This window comes from Protopterus annectens, chromosome 3.part1 (assembly GCF_019279795.1).
Source record: "Protopterus annectens isolate FY-2018-M chromosome 3.part1, PAN1.0, whole genome shotgun sequence".
NCBI lineage: Eukaryota > Metazoa > Chordata > Ceratodontiformes > Protopteridae > Protopterus > Protopterus annectens.
The window spans coordinates 945,441,539-945,468,160 of NC_056732.1; positions in this window are offsets into that span (position 1 = coordinate 945,441,539).

Consider the following 26,622-nt stretch of genomic DNA (forward strand, 5'->3'; position numbering starts at 1 on the left):
AATGAAGAACAACAACCTTCATCCCTTGAGATATACCCTCTAGCATCTTATGCATCAACCTTTCACTTCTCTGAAATTTCAATAAAACAGACCAAGTCACTACTGCTTTTCACTCTCAGCAATTCAGGATCTAAATCCAGGAATCTTCTTCCCACCTACCTAAGGCTTGCATCTGGAAAAAATCATTAAACCGATTACTCATATCTTTAATCTCTCTCTCACTTCAGGCACTGTCCTACCAACATTCAAACATGCAGTTATAATCTCTCTACCTAAAGTCACTTTTCCTAATGGGTTGAAGAATTATAGACCTATTTCTACCCTATGCCTATTACTAAAATATTTGAAAAACTTTTATACAATCAAATTTTAAGCATGTTAACAGTTAAGGCCTGTTATGTGATGCATGGCCTGATTTTCACAATGCCTTCAGTACATTTACTGCCCTGGTAATGGCCATTGATACCATTCTTTACAACCTGAATGAGGGCCTTATTACTGCGAGGTCTCTTTGATGACATCTTGAGGAATTTTGAAATGGTCAGCTGTACCCTTCTTCTCAAAAGCTCAGAAGACTCAACTTTGGAGGTAACAATGTCTGCTGGTTTCACAGTTATCTAAAAGAAAGAACCATCCAAGTCCATAGCAATTTTTCATCATCTACTGCTATTAAACATAATAAAGGGTCTGTGCTAGGTCCTCTTTTTATTTCTCTCTTTGTTAATGATCCCCTAGTATTACCAATTCTTAAATTAAAAAAAGTATGCAGATGATATGCTGCTCCAACAAACCACGTTATAGGACAATTTCACTTAGTTATGCACCTGTCCACTACTGGCAAACTGCTAAATACCCCAAGAAAAACAATGTCATGGTCATTGCCTCAGTCAAGAAATTACCTACAATTCCTTCTAGTCTCTTGACAGATCTTAACAGGAACATAATACCTAATGTTACTGAAAAGAGGTACCCAGGCCTAATACTCGACCTACCCTTTCCTTTACCACACACACACACACACACACACGCACGCACGCACGCACGCACACACACACACACACACACACACACACACACACACACACACACACACACACACACACACACACACAGCTTTTGTAAGTACTAAAGTCCTTGCTCAGTTTAAAACTGTCTTACAAGAGCTATCACTTCCATTCACCTGCTGCTTGCAGGGCCATTGCTAACATAATATATTTTATTACTCAAACTTAAATTTAGCCTGCCTTTTTCAATATGCCTTCAGCCCACAATAGTCATAGAGTATAGACACCTGAATAAAATCTGCAGATTAATTCTATTAGCAGACCCCCAGATAAACCATTGCAATTTGCCAGAAATTTCCAAATGGCTTTCAGTGACTCATAGGGCCAGTTTTCTTCTAAGTACTCTAATTTACAAGGTGCTAAAACACAGTCACTATCCTCCTTTAAGACTGAAACTACATTTACAAGACAACCTTAATATAGTACACAGGTCAACAGTTTCACTCTAGTACTCCATCCATGTAAAACAGCTGTAGGTGAGAAAACCTTCTCTAGACTAGAACCTGCTACTTGTAACCACCTGCAGACATCAAATATCTAGAAACCATTCAAATGTGCATTTAAAGAGCATCTCTTTACTGAATTTACCAGCAGCTGCTACTGTGACAATGGTTAGTTAACTTATCATCCCATAGAATGAATACTAGAATATATTTAATAAACTTTTCTGACCTTGTTAATGTGGCATCATATACACAAACATTTCACATGTATGTAGGCATATATGTATTACATGTATGATTGATTGCACTGCATTTTATGCACATCTTCATTTTACATTTTATATGTATATTTTTTATCAATGTATTCTGACTTGATCTTTTAATGTTACTCTGCCTTCAGTCTCATTATGTTCTGAATTTATACTCAATTTTTATATAATATTGTTGACTGAAAGACTGTGATGTATTTTCGGGTCTATATTGAAACTTCTAATGCTGAAAACAGCGAACAATATTTCATCAACACATTTTCAGCGATAGCTGAAAATGTCGAAACCACAGAACAGCGAATTCTTTCCTAGGGAAAGAAATCACTGTTCCAACCCCAAAAATAAAAAAAACATTAAACACTTCCAAACACATACACACATACCCTAACCCTAATTATACCCTCCCAAAAAAACAGTAAACAACTAAATACACATATGTACGTAACCCAACCATACATCTAACGAAAAAATAAACAGTAAACATTTTAAAACATATGCACTTACCTTAACCCACACCCTAACTCTAAGGTCAGTAACTCTTGCACATTTACATAAACAGTTCCAAACACATGCACACTTACCTTAACCCTAATTCTACCCCTCCAAAACAAAAGTAAACAGCTGAAAACACATACACACGTAACTCAACCATACATCTAACACAAAATAAAAAAACAGTAGACACTTTCATACATATGCACTTAACTTAACCCGCACCCTAACCCTTAGGTCAGTAACTGTTGCACATTCACACTCAGGAGCTATACCTGACAAGGGACCACACTACACTGCAGAACACAGCAAAGCATCGAAGTGGTCAAGCGACTTCTTTCCCAGGGAAAGAATTCACTGAACAGCCGCTTTGCTGTTTTGCCTGTTTACTCTACGTGTCGACGAAAACGCATTAGACAAAATGGGTTTTCATCATTCTAATAGGAACCCATATTTTCTGCTCTTTGAGCTTGGGTCATGGCTGAAAAGGGTGAATAGACCACTTATCCAGTGAATAAATAGTACATAAATAAATAATATACTACTATTAGTGCAGAGGTTTCAGGCTATGAACTCTTAATAAACTGTTTCATCTAGTTGAGAGTTTTATTCTTCATCCTTCATTAACCTACCAGGTGGCTCTGAGAAAGTCACTTACCCACATAGTGCTCTAGAATAGATGGGAAAAGTTCTTTGGTGGTCTCCTGAACTGCTTGTCTTGTAATTACCTATGGACCTAAACAGTTGTGTGCCATTAGGTTCATAGGTTAGTACTAAGCTAACTGCCTTTGTGAGCCATTTTAAGCTTAGCCAATTATCCCTTGTGAGACTCAAACCCTGCAACTTGTGTTTGTAAGGCAAACTACTTAACCATTAGGCCATCCTATTTATGGGAAAAGGAGTTTATTTTTTATCTATGTATTTTTTTTTTTTTTCAGATGATGCACTTTTTTGCAGAGGTCTCTCTCTGATATATTTCTATATGAGTTTACTGTGGAACTTTTTTGCTTTTGTGGTCAGAACCTTATTTGGGAACCATTCCAAATGTAATGGACATCAGGTTTTTCAAAAGCCAAATGTTTCAGAGACAAGCTAGAGTTCCCATTTATCTTGTATTGTTGAACCTACAAAACAAGGGCAGAATGTGTAATATTTACAGCTGGAAGACTCTGGCTTTATTTGTCTGAACATGTTAATGATAATTTTGCATTTCTAAAACCACTGAGATTGAATACTTGCATGCTCTTTAGAGTTAATTTATACCACTCCCATGATTTCCAAGTAAACAGAAATTTGTATTTACATTTTCAAATGATGCTATGTTTTTCCAGGATGTGTTTGGGTTTGTCCTATACATATTTAATGTGGGACTTTTTACTTTGGATATCCCCTATATATATATATATATATATATATATATATATATATATATATATATATATATATATATCTACATATAGATAAATATGTTAATATCTTTAGAGATATAGACATATTTATATATATATATATATATATATATATATATATATATATATATATATAGGATACATTAAAAATGTTGGATGGCCAAAACACCGAATGGCATGACATCAACCATTTTGTATATATATATATGTGTGTGTGTGTGTGTGTGTGTGTGTGTGTGTGTGTGTGTGTGTGTGTGTGTGTGTGTGTGTGTGTGTGTGTGTGTGTCTATGTTTACTCCTACTGTAATATTCTGTAGTAAACTTAAATGGTGAAACTACAAAATCAACATATTTTTAAACCAAAAGAAAAGAGCATATAAACCTTTCAAACTTTTTCAGGCTAATGCAAACAAACTAAGGTCATCTGCATCAAAAAAGATCACATTTTTATTTTTTTATTTTACATTTGTTTACCGGGCTGGTCCAGCTGGATATATTTCCATTTTCAGCAGAGGCCCCGGGGAGAAAAGCTCCAGATACAGACATTAATATCAGAGTTTTCATGTCACAGTTGATGCTGACATGTTTTACAGCATTTTGTTTCTTTTTATTGTTTACATTAAAACAATAAAAATAAAAAAAATGCTGTAAAACATGTCAGCAACAACTGTGGCATTACTAAGGCTTTCTGCAACCATGTCAAAAAAATGATGGAGAAGAAAGAAGAACGTATTGTGCAGGAACAAAATAATATCATTGAATCAAAGTCAGCATACATAGCTGACCCACTACTATACAGATTTGGAGCAAATTCCAAGCCACACATTGGAAACCTTTCCATTTATTAACTCAGTCCCATCTAAAACTACATCCAAAATAGTCTCCTGTGCCCTCATTTAGTTAGAAACCCCAGTTCTGTGAAACCAGATGAGATACCAGAAGACCTAATATGCTCCTCAGAAATCACATAGTTTACCCCTTTATGCACATTAATGCATTAAAAATTGCTTGCATCCCTGATGTCTGTAAGCAGGCAGTTGTTACATTATTCAAGTCAGTGACTTGATGATTATTTTTATTTGCATTAATCACCTACAAAACATTTTTCTGCCTCTTTTTCATGGGCTTGCATACCTGAGAAAAGTGGTTAGGCAGTCCACAGTTTTTGTATTCCCTAATGAATATTGAACATGGCTTTAATTGTGCTGAATTCCATATATTAAACAAAATGATGGTTGATGAGCTGAGCACTTTTCATCTTTAACTATGTCATCAGACTCAAGCATAGTAGTAACTTTCTTTGCTACCATAATGTTTAAAGCATTTCTCATATTTTATTTTTGCATAATTAGCATTATTTTTATCTTTACATTAATTCTGTATACATTCCAGTCCTCAGCTAGCTATTTCATCTGAATGCTAGTTAATTCTTCTGCTCTACACGCATTCACAGATTTATTTAGTGTTATATCAGACTCTGACAGTAGTTTACTTTCTACGTTGTGATTTTTAATCTCAGACAAATCAGTCTGCCAGCAATGAGCTATGACATTCATCAAACGCATTCTTCAGCTTGTGCCTTAAGTCAGTTATAATCATATATATGAGTTAATTGATTCTTGTTAACCCTTCTTTCTGGTGAAAATCAATGATGATTATATGACAAGGCCTTTTTCAGCTCACAGTAGTGCTTGAACTGTCTTTCATGATAATCAGGTTAACCTGTCTTTCTTTGGTAAGACTAGGAGAACTGCACCCACAAATTCAAAAAACATGTTAATTTCATCGTGGTTTGGTGTTTCCTACATTTTAATACCACTCTGGGACTATTTACAGGTTTTTAAATATTTTTATACTAGTCTGACCACGTGGGGTCTGGCATCTTGAAGTAATCTGCCTCTAGGTATCCCAGAATGCAGTGCTTGTCTGTAAAAAAGTTAAATCATGCAGGTCTCTTTCTTCCTAAAGCTCCTGCCACTGCATTGATTTTACATGCATACACTGCTGTCTTTCAGTCAGTTAGTTTTAAGTAACATTTCATGCCATTCAATGACTACTTAAAACACAAACAGTGCAAATGCCACAGAACAGACTTTCAAAGTGCTTTTTACTGCTGCTTTTTTTTTAGAATGGCTAAACTGCAATTTTTTGTGAAGCCTGAATTGTACTACTTTAACTAATCTCTCATCCCCCTTCACACCTAAATTCCCTAGCTGTCAAAGTGCTAAGGGTAATTTGAGCTCTTACCTGCTGTGACTGACAGCTCGCAGGAGACTTGACTCATGTACTGTTTTCTTGTTCTAGCCTTTACTTTCTGTGTGGGTAGGGGAAGGACCAGGGAGCTATGACATCATAGCATGAGTGGGGTTTTAGTACAGTCATGGTGATGTCAGTTTGGGAATGCAACTGGCCAGAAAACTACCTGTATTCAGTGGCCTTGAGGACATCAATGAATTGGAGACTTTAGCAAGGGTGGGATAAAAGTTTTTTGAAAGTGAAGCCACCACAGTACAGTAAGGTACTGTTCTAGTGGAGACAAACAGTCAATTTAAAATATTTTAAATGCTATGTTGTTTATTTATAGCAGGGACAAGAGGAGAAAAAGGACAAAGAAGTTGAACATTTAATAATAGAATATTTTGTTATCCTTTAAATACCTTAACTGGTTAATTTACAGCCAGGTGAAAGAAAGTTGCACATTTTTACTCTTTCTAGCCATACTATAGTAATACTGTAAAGGTCATATTTCTGAGATATTATTTCCAGTCTCTGCTCATTTCCCTAGAGTACTAATGATACTGATGGATTAAGTAATAAGATGGATGACATAGTGAGTGATTTTGTGTTTGTGAAAAAAGATGGTGTACTTGCAAAGAGTCCAGCATTTTATTGTAGATAAAATGAAAATGGGTTTTATTGATTTTATTTAGTGAGATGTGTTTTTTTTATTTCAGAATTTGTTTTTTATTTGAGATTTTCTTTTTGACTTTATCATGGTTCTCTGCTCTGATGCCTCTTTTGTGTACTTTTGACAAAAACTGGTCAATTTTTTGACATGTAGAGATAGACCATGACTACAGCCCAGGCAATCAAGGATGACGAGTGGTTCATGCATTTGGCAGTGCAGGTATGGATAATGAGCCATGCCCATCATGGGGGGAAGGATAGCTTCTGCATATTTCATGGCACTGCTCTGATGACAAGACCTCTGCTCCAAGAGCACATCATGATGTGGGGAGCTGATACCAGGAAGATGTTGGCATTGTCACACAAGATTGCTGTTAAGCATTAAAATTAAAAAAACTGTCATTGCTGAGATACCAACAAAAGCACAAAGTACCATCATAGCTGCTTAGCTGATGGACCTTTCAGACAGGTTAATGCCTGACTGAGCGGCAGCTTGAAGGTTAGCAGGGTCTGGAGCAGACTTAATGCAATATAAACATTATTCAGTTTTTAATTTGGTGATTTTTTGAGGGGTGTCACTCTCCTGCTTTCCACACAATAGAAGAGTCTTCATGGGTTCTGTTCAAGCAGCTTTATTTTATACAAACACATTATGATAGAAGTTTACTAACTTTAAGTAACTTATATACAAACTAACTACTGTAATCATAAATGCTTATTCTCGGACTGCCCTCTCAAAATGGCACTAGGAATGGCACATGCTTGACATTTATAAATGCACATTACGTCTCTGACATGTTTCTTAAAGACACAGAACATGGCACGTGCACTCTGATCTGCAAGGAGGTTATCATTTTTGCCTCTCTTCTTGTCAGGCATCAAGCCTCCCGTCAATCAGACATGGACTGCCTGATGAGGCACGGTCATACAGGCAGCATTGAGGCTGTTTTTTGCCCTTGCTGGCATCACCACAAGGTGAGATTTCTTTTTTATTTTTATGGCTTACCCCACCCCTAGTGCTGAATTAAGCACTTGTGTCACTGCAAGAGCCAGGGGGCACCTAGTCAATGCAAGCATGCTCCATACTAGGGTAGCCATACCCAAATGCTTCTGTTACCAGCTCCCATGTAATAATGGGCCTCTGATTTTGTGTGCTGACTAAGCTGAAAGATATACTGACTTGAAACAAAATTTATCTCAGTAGGCAAGCAGTAATATTTCATTTTCTTCCAATTTTTAATCAATATATCTTCTCAGTTGTGTCAGTAAATTACAACAGAGTAAGGTAAAGTTTGGTTCACCTTAAAGCTTTTAAAGCATCAAACTCCCAAAAAACTCAGTTAACGTATGAGACTCCATGACCCACCATGACTGCTTATAGTTTTGTGACTGTTAGGTTCAGACTCCCTGCACTGCATTACTTGATTGTATGCAGATACAACCAGGAGCTAACAATTGATGAACAACATGCTTTGCTAACATAGCAGCAACTGAAGAGTTTGTCAACATCATGCCATATTGTGTGTGCACTAAGCCTTGTGGTATATTTAAAGACACACTACACTACACATAACAACCACTGGATGCTTGTCCTCTGTATAGGCTCACACAGTTTATGTTATTATGTAATGTGAAATGTAAATGGCCTTCAGGAAAAAACACTGAAGGTAGAATTCTAATTTCTGTGTTATTGCTCCTCGAGCATGCTTCGTGCAGGAAAGTCATTCCATGGATCACTCTTGCCATACTATGATTAGCAAAAGTAATACATTGAGGATCAAGGGTTTTATGCTAAGTGGGCATTCTGCTGATGATGACTTACAGTCCAGATGATGTGTTTGGGCTATTATCTATGGATTCCCAGTGGGATTGACAGGATCATTCTTTTAGATCTGGAAGGTCTTAATACTTGCAGGCTGCCTGGATCATGTAGTTTGTGCTTGCAAGTATTTATGCCCTAAACATCCATGAAAACTATTTTGTAGAATCCACAAAAAGTGAACTGAACTTTTTATGCTTGCCAGAGACTGGAACTCTCTGTCAAACCAAATTTAGCTTACGTTGTACAGTTTATTGAACTTGAGTGGACTAGACAACAGGAAGAGATAGGTGAGTTATACGCAGTGGCTAGGATATCACATATTTCAATGTCTTTTTTTTTGTTTTGTTTTTTGGCTGGGTAGGGTTACATCCAGATTTCTGTTCAGTGGTTTCAGAGAGTAGATAAGCTGAAAGTCTCCCTAGATGCATCTTGCCTCATCCAATAATAACATTTAAGCTTGTAAGCATGCAGCATTTTGATGTGAATCACTGTTAGTACCTAGTAAACTTTGTATTGTGGAACAAGGCAAAGATCTGCTATGTACAAGAGTTGTAAATTCTCAAGTACAGATCATGGAGATCAACTTTTATGCAGCATACATAGAGTGGGTAATTGTTATTCATTTCTTGATTGATTGGTTGACATCCATTTGCTTCTGGATATAGTCTGACTGATCAAAAGCTGCCCCTCTTAAGTGGAGTTTCGGGAAGAAAAACTCCATATACCACTGGATAAGTTATATGTAAATAATTTTTGTGTAGATAAGTCTGAAACCTTTAAGGCATCAAACAAAAAACAAACATTACATATATACAGATAAATGGGAAGACTTTAGGACAAGAAGATTATAGTAGTGCAAAGAAAATTGTTTCACAGTACAATGTAACCTAAAATTGTAATTACATATTAGGAATAGTACAGAAATAATCTGTGGGATAAACCTTGGCTCTAGATGATTGTCACTGTTCAAGTACACTCCAACCCCCTGTGCAAAAATGGGAAAAAGATGTTGTTGGTCGATAGATGGATTAGATGAACAAGTAAATCGTGGAAATTTAAAGAACTTTTCCTTTGGGATAAGAAACTTAATAAAGATAAGTATAATGAACATGACAGAGGAAAATGTTTTTGATGAAAGAGAGGTTAGTAGAGTGAAGCATAGTGACCATCAGCCAAATGCTAAAAAATGAATCACTTAAGTGTAAAAACTTGACATAGCAGATATCATGAATTTAGGCTAAGATCAATGATCTTGAGCTTTTCTTTATTCTAAGAAGCACTGGCATTCCTGATTATAAAGGAGAACAGTATGCTAGATTAATCTTTGATGCTGATATTAGAGTGTGAGTCTACATTGGCAGGGTGGGAGGAAATCTAAACAGATTACTAATTCATAGGTAAGCAACTGCCTCAGCCCCATTATATACATCTTCTGTTAAGAATCTGTCATCTAAAGCAAGAACGGATAATCTCAAAGAAATATTAGAACATTCTGAATGCTACTTTTCATAATTATATGCTGTTCGCAAGAACCTCTGATACCATTTTGACATTTTTAGTCTCAAGTACTCTAAAGATCTCAGCTAGTTTACATTGCAAATGTAAACATTTTTCTTTTTTACTAATACTAGTGTTTTATTGGGTCTATATTAAATGAATGAAACAGCAAAAGAGCAAATGCTCTTTCATCGACACATAAAAGTCGAAACCACAAAACACAAAGTTACGGAACAGTGATTTTTTTTTTCAAAGGGAAAAAAATCACTGGGTCATTCTCGGACCTTTGCTGTTTTCTTCACTGTGATGCAATCTCAGAGTTGGTATATTTAAGTAGGGGGGTGAAGCCCCCCACATTTTGTTTTCCTCATAATTAACTACATTTTGTTCACTATTACTGTACCTCTGTATCCTGTTCCTTTCCTGTTCTTCCTCCCACCATACCTACTCTTCCCACCTACTGTTCCCAGTTGTCAGCAGCCCACTGATTGTTTTCTGCTGCCATTCATCACTGACCTGTTCTTCCCACTCCATTCGCCCTGCGGGCTCACTCTGCTCCCCTACCCTACCCCCAATTCTCACCCACCCCCAGTGCTCCTAGCCATATACTTCTGTAGCCACACCCCCACCCTTGATCTTCCTATCACTACCTACTTCCACCTAAAAATCCCACCCCCAACCTCTATATCACACTAATTAGTTTATTACCTCTTTTCAAGCCCACTCCCTAACCTCTTCACAGAACACCCTCCATTACTAATATTTTCAGTTTTTCCCTCTTAAACCACATTTATTTAATTTAACTGTACTCTTCTACCATTAACCTTCTCTTCCTCATACTGCACTTTTCTCCTTCTCCCTCCTTTCCCTTATTCTAGTTCTCTCCTTTACTCAACAAACTCCAACACCTTACCTACACAACCAAATGGACCCAACACTTAAGTATTATCATACTAACCTGCTACTCTTAATTACAACTCTTGCTTCTCTTACAATACCATACACACTAACCTCCATTGAACATTTTTCCCTTACTGGACATCGCCACCCCTACCAAGAAACTTTACCTGTTTCTCTCATTAACTCCCTCAACCATAGTAACATAACCTCTACCTCCATCTATGTACTTCCAAAGTACCATAGATCTACCCATATTACTTACTTCCTTGTCAAAAAAAAACCCCAAACTACTACTACAAATTCCTTAAACTTGTTCAATATCCACAGCCTCACCTACTACTAGATGGTGATATTCATCCTAACCTTGGCCCCAACATCGATATTACCAATAACCCACCTAACCTAACTACTCCAGCTATCTCCACCCTAAATAGGTCATCCAACTCCCTCCTGATAGCTCACCTCAACATCCGTAGCATTAATAATAAAATCACACACCTACATGCACTCTCAGATGTGCACTCATTTGATATTCTTTGCATTTCAGAGACATGGCTAAAGCCCTCAACTCTGCACCATGAGATCACCCCTCCTGGATTCAACATCCTGAGATGTGACCGGATAACCAAAAAGAGTGGAGGGGTAGCCATTTTGTATAAATCTGAACTCCAACTTTCACCCTTTAAATTGCCCCTACCCTCAGAAATGAATTCTGAAACCCTTACTGCAAAACTACAGATAAATAGCTCCAAATCTATCTGTCTAATTTGCACCTATCTCCCCCCAGGAAATAACATCTATACTCTTAAAAAAATACTTAGTTACCTCTCTATCCACCTACCCCAAGAAACCATTGTATTAGGTGACTTTAATATAGACTGGGATACCTGTAATTCCACCAGTCCTACCAATCACATAAATATTTATGGATTCACACAAATAATAAACACACCTACTAGAATCCACAAACCAAACAGTAAAGAAACTATCCTTGACTGGATCCTTCTAAACAGTCACCTTGACTCTTATAAACCAGGTACCCTTACAGATGATATCAGTGACCACAGGTTAACCTATATCATCAAACAAAAAAATTACATCCCCAACACCAATAATTTTAAAACCTCCCATTCCAAGAAATTCTATAACCCTGACAGTTTCCAAAATGAACTTAAAGCATGCAACTGGTCACCATTGTTTCATCTTGAACTTGATGAAGCAGTAACCTACTTTAATACCAGATTTCTTCAAACCCTTGACTACCACGCCCCCTATCACTCATCCCGAATAAGGACTAAAAGTGCCCCCTGGCTCACAAAGCAAACTAGACAAAAGATCCTCCTCAGAAATAAAATTTGGGCCAAATGGAGAACCTCCAGAAACCCAACAGACCACTTCTACTTTAAGCAGTTAAGAAATGCCACCAAGAAAGACATTCTCAAAGACAAAAAAGACTATTACCTCCACCTACAACAAACCCACCAACAACATCCACAAAAATTCTGGTCTGGCATTAAAAAGCTTCTTCAACCTGGGCACTCTAAAACTCCTACCCCTTCAGGATTCAACCAGAATAACTCTAACCAAATTCCTGATGCTTTTAATAACTATTTTACTGATGCCATTCTATCCCTAGCTAATACTTTACCATCCACAACCACTCCCCCACTAAATACCACTAATACTCCATCACCAACCTTTCTTCTACAACCTGTACCTGCATCCCTCATTTGCAAACTCCTTCAAAAACGTAAGCCATGTACCCCTTCTGCTGTCGGTCTTCCAGCTGAATACCTACAAATTGCAACTAAAGCCATTGCCTATCCCATATCCATCATTATAAATAGAACAATTTTAGAAAGCAAAATCCCTTCATTATGGAAGGTTCCCCACATAATCCCCTTACATAAAGGCGGCCCATCTTCAGAACTCTCCAACTTTCGGCCTATCGCCTTACTCTCTCCATTAGCTAAAATAATGGAAAAATGTATACACAGACAGCTGCTCGACCACCTGCTCCAAAATAATTTACTTGCCAACTGCCAGCATGGTTTTAGGCCTTACCATAGCACAACAACTGCCCTGCTATCCTTCTCTGACACCATTAACAAAAATTGAAACAACAACACTTTTTCCTCAGCATTATTCATTGACCTCTCAAAAGCCTTTGATATGGTGAACCATCACATACTTATTGACATTCTAAAAGCTCAGTCACTTCATCCTCAAACTTTACAATGGTTTAAATCCTATCTAGATAATAGACAGCAAGCAGTACTTTGGGAAAATAATCTTTCTTCATCCCACCCTGTGAACATTGGAGTACCACAAGGCTCTATCTTAGGACCCCCTCTATTCTCTTTGTTCATTAATGATCTACATAACAACATACCCCAAGCCACCTGCATACAATATGCTGATGACTTCACCTTAATTTGTTCAGCCAAGTCCATAACCTGTCTCCAGTAACTAACCCAAACTGTATTTAACAGTGTTAAACACTGGTTCATGAAACACTGCCTTCTTCTCAACCCCAAGAAAACAAAACTATTGCTCTTTGCTCCTACTCATAAGTCACCTCAATTGCACTTCACAGTAACTTCTAACAATGGAACCAAAATATCCCCTGATACTACTACCCGTCTACTGGGGGTAACAATTGACAACAACCTTAGCTATGATGACCATATTAATTCCACTATTAAGTCTGTCAACAAAAAACTAGGCACCCTCTACAGAATCAAAGCCTTCCTCACCCCTGTAGCCAAAATCACTATTGCTCAGACCCACCTTATCTCCACCCTGTTCTATGCTTCAGCTATATACACCAATTTATCTAAAACCAACCTCTCCAAACTTTCCACCAGTTATAATAACATAGCCAGATTTGCCACTGACTCTCCATTTAGAACTCATCACTGTCATAACCTCAAACAGCTGGGATGGTTAGAACTTGAGAACCAACTACTTTTTCAACAACTTGTTATCACCCAAAAGATCCTTTACTACCCTAATAACACCCCAATCCTCACCAACCTCATCACCCCCTACAAAAATCTTGCAACACTACGCTCAGCAAATAAACTCCTAGTCTCTTCCATTAAATCCAACAACAAAGCTGGAGACTCACTTTTTACCAACACCATAGGGAAAAGTTGGAACCATCTCCCTAGTGAACTTTCCAACCTTTCTTCCTCTCTTCTTTATAAGAAGCATCTTAAAGAATATCTAAAAACTCACTGGCTTTGCCCCTGTTCCAACCCTGACTGATATCTCTTTCTTGCTCTCTCTCTTCACTTCTCTACTCCTCTTTTCTATGTTGCCTACCTGTAAAAGGTCTTCCTTTTTAGAACTCAAGCGACTTCTATTATTGAACGCAAAAAAATATATATATATTTTTAAATCTCAGTCATTATTGTTCATTGCTCTCTCTCAAAATTTTGCTCTTTGTATTTTTTTTTTCTTAGCTTTTATTTACTAAAGGACTCTGTATAATTTGACCTCACCCTTATGTAAAAAAATGTACCATTACTCACTTTAATATTTCTTTATACTGTATTTCTTTGTTTGTTTTGTCATTGTTTCTACTTGGAGCTTTTCTCCCCGGGCCTCTACTGAAAATGGACATGTATCCAGTTAGACTAGCCCGGTCAACAAATGTTAAATAAATAAATAAAATAAATAAATAAATACATTTTTTTGGAGCAGAGATTTTTTTTCTCTGGGAAAAAAATTGCTGTTCCATAACTTCGCTGCTTTGTGGTTTTGGCATTTATCTGTAGATGAAAGACCATTCACTCTTTTGTCATTTTGTTCATTTAATATAGACCCATTTTATCACAGTTAAATGGTATTTTGGTGAGTTGAGTGCCATGATGCATTTTGCCATAGTCTACCATTTATTTGTGTTATATTTTCAATAAAAAGCTTTGCAAATTTTTTATTTGAAACCACAGCCCAAATAAATTGAGTGTTTTCCCACTGTGACATCTTGTTAGGCATGGGTCCATAGACTTTAAAGGATGTGTGTCTGCACATGCACAGCAGGCATCAGTTAAACTCTATGGCTGCATCCTACAGTTTTTCTGAGTTGATGTCACTGAGGTTAAAGATTATTAGTATTCCTCAGTGCCATCAATGCATGGAAAATTATTTTCATGTTTTTGTTTTCTTTTGAATTGTAATAAAACATGTTCACTAATGGAATGAAGATCTTAATCCACTCTTTACTCACCACATTCAGTAGTGCAATGGTAGGTCACATAAGTGTGACAAGACACTTTAAGTGAAACTAAAGTTGCACATTTTTGCCACATTTTCTGTTTGGCATTACAGAGTTTGCTATAGTATACTGTGAAGGAGGCAGTATTAGAATATTTTTTTTATTTTATTCATTTAACCAGGTGACAACACTAGGCATAAGCTTCTTTTGAGGGGGTAACCTGGGAACATAATCTTGTTAAGTGATCTGTTCATAAAGCAAGCAAATGGAGGTTGAGAGAATAAAATAAAAATAAAAACAATTTAAATGTCAGCAAATCCATCTTTTACCCAGTTACAAATATAAGCAGGTTAGTCATATCCTGGAAGTATAGAGAACCCCTTAAGGATTCAAGTGCTTGGGACTGTGGCTTACAGACAAGGAGGAAACATAACAAATAGGTATCTGAGCAAGCCAAATGAAAGTTTAATTGCTGACATCTTAAAATCGGGGCATTTCTTTTAGGAGCAGAAACAATAGCTAGCGTGTAAAACAGTGTTCAATGTTTAACACCATTATGTAACTGTAATCTAATACCTCAATTCATTCTTACGTCATTAATTTATTTGTTTTTACTTTAACAAGGTTGTGACTGAAAAGTCCAGCTTGCCTCCCTGCCTATCTACATATAAATAATTAAATTAATTGACTGTTTTCCATATGGTTTTAATTCTGTTACATATGCTGCCAGCAAGGTTAGACCCAAAAAGGTTTAAATCACTTAAAAGAGATTTTTAAGAGCAGAATCGTCTTGTGTTAGATTTGAAATTTTAATGATACACATCAATGAAGGAAGTGTCACCCTTCCTAATGTAAAGATAATATGGCTCCGTTTTGCAATTCCAAGAATAATAATTGTGATAATTATAAAAAAAGTCTGAAAATGTAAAACAGTGACAGTTGAACCTTGCTATTCCGCCATAAGTTGTTTTGTGTTTCTTTCAGAGGGGAAGTACTGCTGCATCCCCCAGTGTGGCCACACCCCATAATTTTTTATATACCAACTCTGAAATTGCTATATTTTACAGAAAAGGACATATTTCAAGAAATGGCAGTCTCAGACTTAATATATGCAACTGTGCATTTTCAGTCATTTATTCTCAATAGTCCGGAACTCACACTTTTGAATCTTGGAATATCAAATTTTTACCACAGATGAGTATTCCAGGATCCAGGAGAAGCTGAATTTCTCCTAGTTGCAAGTGTTGAAGTAGATATACTTAATGAATCCAAGTATCTCAATAGGGGATATTCTCATTTTAGCACTGATCTATCCCCACTTCAGAAGGACTTGAGACGTACCTCCGTGGACTACATGAAGAGAGACATGACAGATCTCACTGAATATGTGTCTCAAGTAGGTATGTTCCTAGACTTAAGCAACATTCTACGGTCACTCAGAATGATGCCTCAGTACAAACAGAAAATGATTGACTTTAACAATTGGCTTAGTTTCTGGTGGCATTCCAAGGGGATCCAGTACCTGACAGCCTGATTGACAAACCACGATGCTTTGCCAGAGATGGCCTGCATCTGTCTCCCTTGGGCTTCAGGCTCCTGGCAAAGGCTCTTACCTCTCCTATAGTGCCTTTTTTGGAAATGCCATGAGGTCAAAACTACCAACATAAAAAGTTTATCAAAATGCAAATTAAAGGTCATGTTGCTAAATGCCAGGAGTCTAAACATGAAACTGCATTCATTGCAAGCATTCTTAACCCTGGAAGATGCTGACTTTTGTGCAGTCACAGAAACCTGGTTCAAAGCTGTGGAGAGCATCCCAGCCATACCAAGTTACTCATCCTATCATACATTCTGACCCCAAACCTTGGGCAGCAAAGCAAAAGGAGGTGGAGTTGCAATATATAAAAGACATACATACCTCCAGGCTGGTAAAACAGTAAGACGCACAGGATAGACTCTAATTGCAGTTAACCATTGACAGGACCATGTTCAGATCATAGCTACAGGCCCCCAACTTTGATTTAAGATGCCCACTCCACCTATCTGGACCTCTTTGAATCTATCAAGATTCAACCCTTTACCCTGATCCTGGGCGAGTTTAACTACCCAACCATAGATTGGAAGAAGTACTCTTGCCAAAACACAAATACCCAGAGGTTCCTTGATTTCGTCAATGCAAATGCCTTGGACCAGCTGGTTGACACTCCACAAGAGGTGAAAATAACTTGGACTTGGTATTAACCAACATGAGTAACCACTGCAGCATCCCTACAGTGTCATCCTCTCTGATAAGATCCGACCACAAAGCGGTGAGTTTTGAAGACACTATTTTCCCATATCCATAGATAAAGTCAAACAAAAAAACTTCTCAAAAGCTGGTTACTACCTCCTGAGGGAACATATGAACGGCTTCACAGCTCCTTCCCCCTCCATAGAACTGGCACATACATTCTTACGTCATTAATTTTATTTGTTTTTACTTTAACAAGGTTGTGACTGAAAAGTCCAGCTTGCCTCCCTGGCATATACAGTGGGATTCAATAAAATCTACAAAGTGGTTTTCCACCATATGCACACATGGGTGCAGAAACTTTTAAATTCAGTAAGTGCCATATAGCAACGCACACCCCCAAGCAAACAAGGTAAACACTGTGGCATGCTAATTACTGCATAAGCAGCTGAACAGCATGCTAATCAGCCAAGGACACACTGACACTATTCAACAACCTATAAAGCAACTATGTAGACTGCATGCTGGTGCTCCCCCTGAATTCCAAAACTTTTGAAATTCAGCCACGGAAATGAGCTTACACAGACAGAATAAAAAGTAAAATGTCTGGGATTTGTACAGAACTGACCTTAACTGGCTTAAAAACCTCAGCTTTGGCCGGCTAAGAACTTGCTATATTCAACTGGACGTATAAGAGAATTTAAGTACCTTTATCTGCTTTTTTTTTTTCAAAAATACAGTATTTAAATTGATTTTAACTGTGTGGAAGGAATATTTAGCTGAACTGGAAGTTTTCACTCTGCTCTTCAGTTAGTGCTGCTTGAATTTTATTATTTGTTAGTAATTGCAGGTGTGGGGGTAGCCACATTCTTTGATTTCCTGTCCTTGCCTATTTAAGTGGTACAGTGTGAAATATTTTCTGCTTAAAAACCTCAGCTTTGGCCGCCTAAGAACTTGCTATATTCAACTGGACGTATAAGAGAATTTAAGTACCTTTATCTGCTTTTTTTTTCTCAAAAAAATACAGTATTTAAATTGATTTTAACTGTGTGGAAGGAATATTTAGCTGAACTGGAAGTTTTCACTCTGCTCTTCAGTTAGTGCTGCTTGAATTTTATTATTTGTTAGTAATTGCAGGTGTGGGGGTAGCCACATTCTTTGATTTCCTGTCCTTGCCTATTTAAGTGGTACAGTGTGAAATATTTTCTGCTTAAAAACCTCAGCTTTGGCCGGCTAAGAACTTGCTATATTCAACTGGACGTAAGTACCTTTATCTGCTTTTTTTTTTCAAAAAAATACAGTATTTATATTGATTTTAACTGTGTGGAAGGAATATTTAGCTGAACTGGAAGTTTTCACTCTGCTCTTCAGTTAGTGCTGCTTGAATTTTATTATTTGTTAGTAATTGCAGGTGTGGGGGTAGCCACATTCTTTGATTTCCTGTCCTTGCCTATTTAAGTGGTACAGTGTGAAATATTTTCTGCTTAAAAAACTCAGCTTTGGCCGGCTAAGAACTTGCTATATTCAACTGGACGTATAAGAAAATTTAAGTACCTTTATCTGCTTCTTTTTTTCCAAAAAATACAGTATTTAAATTGATTTTAACTGTGTGGAAGGAATATTTAGCTGAACTGGAAGTTTTCACTCTGCTCTTCAGTTAGTGCTGCTTGAATTTTATTATTTGTTAGTAATTGCAGGTGTGGGGGTAGCCACATTCTTTGATTTCCTGTCCTTGCCTATTTAAGTGGTACAGTGTGAAATATTTTCTGCTTAAAAACCTCAGCTTTGGCTGGCTAAGAACTTGCTATATTCAACTGGACGTATAAGAGAATTTAAGTACCTTTATCTGCTTTTTTTCAAAAAAATACAGTATTTAAATTGATTTTAACTGTGTGGAAGGAATATTTAGCTGAACTGGAAGTTTTCACTCTGCTCTTCAGTTTGTCCCACCCACGCTCCCTGTTTTTGTTTTGGTGTTAATCTTAGTGGCCTTGCAGCTGCCCGCCCCTCTTGTAAATTTGTGTTTGGATACTCCTTCTGGGCCCATCTCATTTGCTCACTCAACTGAGTGCAGTGAGATCATATTCTGATTCAGGCACTCCTACTGTGTACAAAGAGAGCATCTGGGAAACAGAAAAAAAAATTTAAGCTTGTTTCCTGCCTTTCCTGTTAAGTGGTATAGACTATTTGTAGGCTTTTGAGCCCCCAAGCCCTTCTGTGTTGGAGGGAAGCCTTCTAGCTTATTTTTTTCTATAACTAGCCAGTTTTCTAGTTTCAGCACTCAAATCTGTTTCTCTGATCTCAGCACTTTTCAGAAAAAAAAAAAAAAAAAATTTTCATCTGCTTTTACTGTACTTGTGTTTCTACCTACTTTTTTACTTTTGCATCATCTTAAAAGTACTCAGTTGTATTTATTACTGCTTGGTGTAACTCATTCTAAGCCTTCTGGTTTAAACACTTGGGCTTCGGACCAGTTGTTTTGCACTGAGAGGGTTTGTGGTCTGCACTGTAGTGGCAGAACAGGTAGCTTACATCCTTCTAGGTTGGGAACTGCTGATTGAGGGCTCAGTGTCTGTTATTCTAAAAGTGTATTAATTCTGGTTTAAGCACTTAGGCTTTCAGGCCAGTTATTTTACATTAAGAGGGTTCGTGGTCTGCACTCTTGTGGGAGGAGAGGCTGGACTCTGCCCTTCTGAGCTGGGAATTTCTGATTGAAGGCTTATAGTGCATGCATATCTGAACTGCTTCTTACTGAAGTTGGTGCGCCTTGTTTGCTGTGGCATAGACTGGATTCGGGCCTGCTGGATCTAGCTTTGTTTGTGTAACTTGAGCACTAATCCAGGCATTCTCTAAAGTATTCAATTGTATTTATTACTGCTTGGTAGTAACTTGATTAAAGTTTAGCTGTCATTCTAAGTCTTTTGGATTAAGCACTTGGGCTTCAGACCAGTTGTTTTACATTAGGAAGGTTTGTGGCATGCACTGTGGTGGCAGGACAGGTAGCGTTCATCCTTCTAAGTTGGGAACTGCTGATTGAGAGCCCAGTGTCTGTTATTCTTAAAGTGTATTAGTTCTGGTTTAGGCACTTGGGCTTCAGGCCAGTTATTTTACATTAAGAAGGTTTGTGGTCTGCACTCTTGTGGGAGAAGAGGCTGGACTCTGTCCTTCTGAGCTGGGAATTTCTGGTTAAAGGTTTATAGTGCCTGAATATTTGAACTGTATCTTACGGAAATTGGTACACCTTGTTTGCTGTAGCATAGACTAGATCCAGGCCTGCTGAATATAGCTTTGTTTATATGCTTGTTGTTTGTTTGCTTGTTATTTCCTGGAACGCTAATTCCACCTAATACGCGGCTTCTCAGCGCTTCTGTGGCTCACTAGTGATATCTGCATTGCTTACTGTACTTATTTCCTTGTTTCACTTGAAAGAAAGTTACTGTTTGTCGTTTTGCATTTAAGTTACCTGTAACACATTGCACTTAAGTTACCTGGCACTTGCTCACTAAAGCAATTATATAAGTCAGCACTAAAAATTAAAAGCACTACACCCTCACTCCCCACTGGCCCTGGTTTTCAATTATTAAGAAATTCCCAATATTATTCTAGCATGTCCAAAGGTCAGTTGTCAATCTCCTCTCAGTCCAGCTGGTGAATCTGGGAATCTTGAGGCAATGTTACAACTGCCTCATGTACACAGACAACCCTCTCCTCCTCCCAACAAATTCCAACACATGTGAGAGATGCAACCATATAGCCAAACTGGAGGCTAAGCTCTCTCAACTCAGTACTGGCATAACCAGTCAGGAGGAGAAGGAAACCATACTCACTACAATTCCAGTCTCACATAGACCTACCACGACAGCAAACCAAACACATAATCACACAAAAACATACTCGGAGGCTCTAAATAAATATCTGCCGAAGCAGCAGAGACCTCCAAAGCAGACACCCAAGCAGCCGCTACCCCAAAACAAAACACATGCAACACATATCTCACAAAGCCAGTGTGCCAAACAGTCACAGCCCTTAAGACTAAACAACACACCTCATACACTTGTAATAGGTGACTCTATCGTCAGGCACACTGACGTCCCGCTCACCAGGCTGAACAAGGAGAGGGTCACGGTGAGCAGCCTGTCGGGTGCTAGGATCCGCCACATAACACAAGCACTCAGGTCACTCCAAGGCAAGTACAAATATGACTCAGTCATTGTCCATGCTGGTGTGAATGACCTGAGACGTACCTCCCTGGACTACATGAAAAGAGACATAAAGGAGCTCTCTGAGAATGTAGCCCAGGCCGGTATGACCCTGACCTTGAGTAGCATCTTACCCTCACCAAGAATGACGCCACAATATGAAGACAAGATGATCAATTTCAACAATTGGCTTAAGTACTGGTGTCATTCAAAGGGGATCAATGCCTGTCAGCTTGGGATGATATGCTCGACAAGCCACGATGCTTCGCTAGGGACGGCTTGCACCTGTCACCCCTGGGCTTTCGGATATTGGCAAAGGCTCTTGCTACCCCCATAGTGCCTTTTTAGGCAAGGCTCAAAAGACAAACCCACCTCCATAGGTATCACAAGGGATAAGAAACTAAGAGTAATGCTGATCAGCCAGAAGTCTAAACCTCAAGATGCACGCACTCGAAACTCTCCTTAGCATGGAGAACATCAATATCTGTGCAGTAACAGAAACCTGGTTCAGGGCTCGAGAGCACCCCAGCACTACCAGGTTATACCTCATACCATGCTTTTGGCCCCAAAACTTGGACCGAACCACAAAGGAGGGGAGTATCGATATTCATCAAAGATACCCACACCTCCAGGTTGGTGGCAAAGCACGAAGCATCAGAGACTATCCATGTGCAACTAACAGTGGGTAAAACTGCCTTCCAGTTTATAGCCTGCTACAGACCACCCTCCCAAACCCAGGAACCCCACTCGGCCTTCCTGAGAACACTGGAAAATATGAAGGTCTCTCCAAACACCATTATATTGGGCAACTTCAACTACCCAAACATAGACTGGGAGCATTACTCTAGCTCCAACACCCTAGCCCAAAGGTTCCTAGAATTTATAAACTCAAATGCTATGGAACAACTTGTTACCACTCCCACAAGAGGGGAAAACATACTGGACCTGATCATCACCAACATGGGGACTCTATGCTCCAGACCAGAAGTGTATCCCTCACTGGTAAGATCAGACCATAAACTAATCTCACTGGATATTCACATCCTGACCCCAGCCCCTGCCCAAAAAACCACAGTGAAAAACTTCTCTAAAGCAAATTTTACACTCCTCAAAACTGAGGTGGAATCCTTCAAAGCCCCGGGCCTGTGGAAAATACGGCCCAGACCGCAGAATCCTTTATAAACGCATTCTATGAACACCTTCAGGAATGCATGGATCATGCGATCCCAAATAAAACCAAGACCCAATCCTCCAAAGGCAGGCGTCCTGTCTGGTGGACCCCAGCCATAAACAAACTATACAATAGAAGGAGGAAGCTACTAAATGATAAAGCAAAATCCCAAAAGGGAAGGCATCACTGATCAGTATTAGCGAAAACTACGGGCACACATAAAATTGTCTAAGGCCAGCTTCGAGAGAAAATTGCACAGGACATTAAGGATAATCACAAGGCTTTCTTTAGTTATGTTAGGAACCTGGGTGGTAATTCCCAGATATGCTCAGAATTAGTCCAAAATGACAAAAATACACCGAACCCACAGACATTGCCAACATCCTAGCTGACAGGTTCAGCGCAAACTTCTCCCTCCCACCAAAAGGGCAAATATCTATCCCAGCAGAGTGCTGCCCCTGACATCTCAGATGCTCAGGTAAGAGCCGCCTCTCCAAAGCAAAAACACAGCATCAATGGGACCAGATGGTGTCCCGGGCTGCGTCCTACATGAACTCAAAGAAGAGCTAAACCCAAACATAAAACTACTGTTCAGTCTCAGCCTTACTACAGGATATGTGCCCAAAGAGTGGCGTACAGCAACAGTGGTCCCTCTCCATAAAGGTGGTGCCTCAGCGGATCCTGGAAACTATTGCCCCATAAGCTTGACTAGCTTGGTCTGCAAAGCTATGGAAAGGATCATCATGGACCTCATAAATAAAGATATTGGGGACCTACAAACACTGGATCCTACCCAGTTCGGCTTTGTTAAGGGCAGATCCTGCCTCTTAAACCTGGTTGATTTCTTTGAAACAGTCACCAAGGCCATTGACGAGGGGAAGGTGGTCCACACAGCCTATTTGGACCTCGCAAAAGCCTTTGATACAATACCCCACTCGGGCATTATAGATAAGCTCACCAGCTTAAATATAAACCCCTATGTCACTAGATGGATTGCAAACTGGCTCAAGGACAGAACCCACATGGTTAGAATTGCTGGAGCCATGTCAGACTCCAAACCAGTTACAAGTGGTGTCCCACAAGGCTCAGTCCTGGGACCTCTCTTGTTCGGTATATATTTCTCGGAGGTACAGGCCAACACGGAAGGACTGTGGCTGACCAAGTTCGCAGATGACTGCAAACTTGGTGCCATAATCGACTCTCCAGCCGACACAAGCATCCTCCAAAAGGGTCTCATAGAAACAGACAACTGGTGCCAGTGCCATGGCCTCAAGCTAAATGCCAAAAGTGTATAGTCATCCCCTTTGGCAAAACAAAGTGCCCACAAATTACCACATAGGTGGAAATCCATTAAGTACAGAAGAAGTAATTAGGGACCTGGGGACCCAAGTTGATAGCAATCTCTCATTTGACAACCACATGGCCAAAGTGGTTAGAAAAACATTTTATATAGCCCACCTAATCATGAAGGGATTCACATCTAGATCAGGGGAGGTCATCGTGCCTCTTTACTCATCCCTCATCAGGCCCATAATTGAGTACAATGCCCCTTTTGGGATGTACCTTACCAGACACCTGCAGCAACTGGAAAGACCCCAAAAGTACCTCACCAAGAGGATCAAAGGGCTCAAACAGATGCCATATGCTGCCCGGTTAAAGAAACTCCAGCTCTACTCAGTGGCATACCGCCTGTTCAGAGGCGATCTGTGCCTGACGTATAAAGCCATGTCCAACCCGGAATTAATGGACATGCTGCACCTCAGAAAATCCAAATCCCATCGAGCTACGCACTTGAGAGACTTGAACCTCAGCACTGAAATAAATAGGACATGCTGGAGGGACAGATTCATAACCCAGAGGCTCCCTTCACTCTGGAATAAAATCCCAGTCCAGGTTAGGCAGAGTCCCTCATTGACTCTCTTCAAGAGGAATCTTGATGAGTGGATGGGAGATCGTAGGTTTACCCCGGGTATCACTTCTGTGTCACTGTTAGATAGAGGCACAGTATACTAACCTCGAAAAAGGGCATAGCAAAATAAATTTAAAATGGGTGGCGAAAGCCAAACACATTCTGGCTAGGCTTATAAATGCCCTAGGGCAGATAGCCTAGTATGAACCTATGAACCTATGAACATGTGACAGTAGGCTGGATGCAACAAAAGGAGAGTAAGAATGGCAACATAATCCTTTTTTGTGCAATAACACAAATGCAGATTTGCTTCCCCACCCCCAAATGAACAGTATACTTATAAGAATGCAGACAGATAAAAGTGTAAAAGTGTATGATAATCAAAATAAATATAAAAAACATTAAGCAGACTATTCATATTTTACATGTCAGCATATGCAATATGTAGCTCCTGAAATGCAGGCATATTGTGTAAAAATCAGTACTCTTCTGTGCACGTATATCTTCTGAGGAAGTTCCATGTGATGTATGGAATGAAAATGCTAAACTTGTTTCAATAAATTTTGAGTTTGGAATATTATTGACTCCTCTTAGTTCCACAGAATTAATCATTTTAAACAGTTTGGCTCCCCTTCAGTTTCCCTAGCCACACGGTTGTTTTTGGTGTAAATTCAGGGCTGTCAGCATAGTAAATATGCAAGTGAGGTTTGAACTCATTAGAATTGCTGAATCCCAAATCCTTGGTTCCATGTATCAGATGTAAACATCATGTATGCACTCACTCAGTATATGGATGGAAACTGTGAATGCTTACATCAAGTGGGTGTGTCAAGTTAGACTTAATTACAGGGATTTACATGTATGTCTGTCAAGGTTGGAATTACAAGTAAGCAGTGCACATTTCACAGGCTCTGTTTCATTAACATCCAACTTCCTCTTCATTTGTGTGCAAATTGTGTTTTCTCTGTCAGTTGTTTATTATTATTTTATTATATTTTGGCCATTGTGTGATGCAGAGCTTAGCACAGTCATGGACAATAGAGGAATGAATGGAAGGTTTAGCTATGCTTATCTTGTTTGCAAGGTGTTGCACAGTGGGCTAAAGGGAGACTTTAAGTACATAATATAATGTTGTGTAAAAATTTCAGTGACCACATTGCTGAAGTATGTTAGTTAGTACTGAGTCTGTTGAATACATCTGCTACTTAGCTGCTTTGTGGCAGCAGTTGTTAATGCAGTAATATGTTCCTTTTGGGGCCAGATGGTACTGGGTTGGAATAGAGCTGTATGTAATACTTTTAACTATTTTTGCTTTACTGTTGGTATGGGTTTTTGTGTGATGCACACCATCACTCAATAATGCATTAAAAAAATGGAGAAGATAAGACAGTGATGGATGCTAAAATCTGACAGTTTGTACTGAGTCTCTGGAATACACCTGCTACTTAACTGACTCCATGGTGGCACATGTTAAAGCAGTTAATGCAGTAATGCATTCCTTTTAGGGGTCAGATGGTACTGGGTTTGAATACAACTGAATCTAATACTTCTAAGAACTTTCATATTACTGTTGATGCATGTTTATGTAAGATGTGCACCGTTATGCAATAATGCATTAAAGAAATGTGGAAGATAGGACAGCGGTGAAATGTGGAGCAAGCAGGGTGAAGAACAAATGGAAAGCAATATAGGAATGTACAGGACGAGGTAGGGAACAACCATAGATAGCCATTTCTTCAGCAGTAAAAAAATGATAATATATGCAGAATATTAGCTGAATTTGGACTGTCACCTCTTGAGAGAACCAATTGGACCAAATCAAGTGTGTCAAGAAGACACATGCACAATGGAAAGCTATGTATGGGACAATTTTTTTTTGTGGGGCAGGTGCTCATTTTGTTTTCTTTTTGAGAGAGAGAGAGGAATGCTGGGGAAGGGACATACGTATGTTTGGGTCTAATAAGTTGGGTAGGTAAGGAAGCAGTTGCAGACAGACAAGACAAACTTGACAAGACACAGGGATGGTGATTAGAGGGTGCCCTATGGGGTGAGTCACCTCCTGCTGGAGAACCCCCTCTGGTCCTAGTA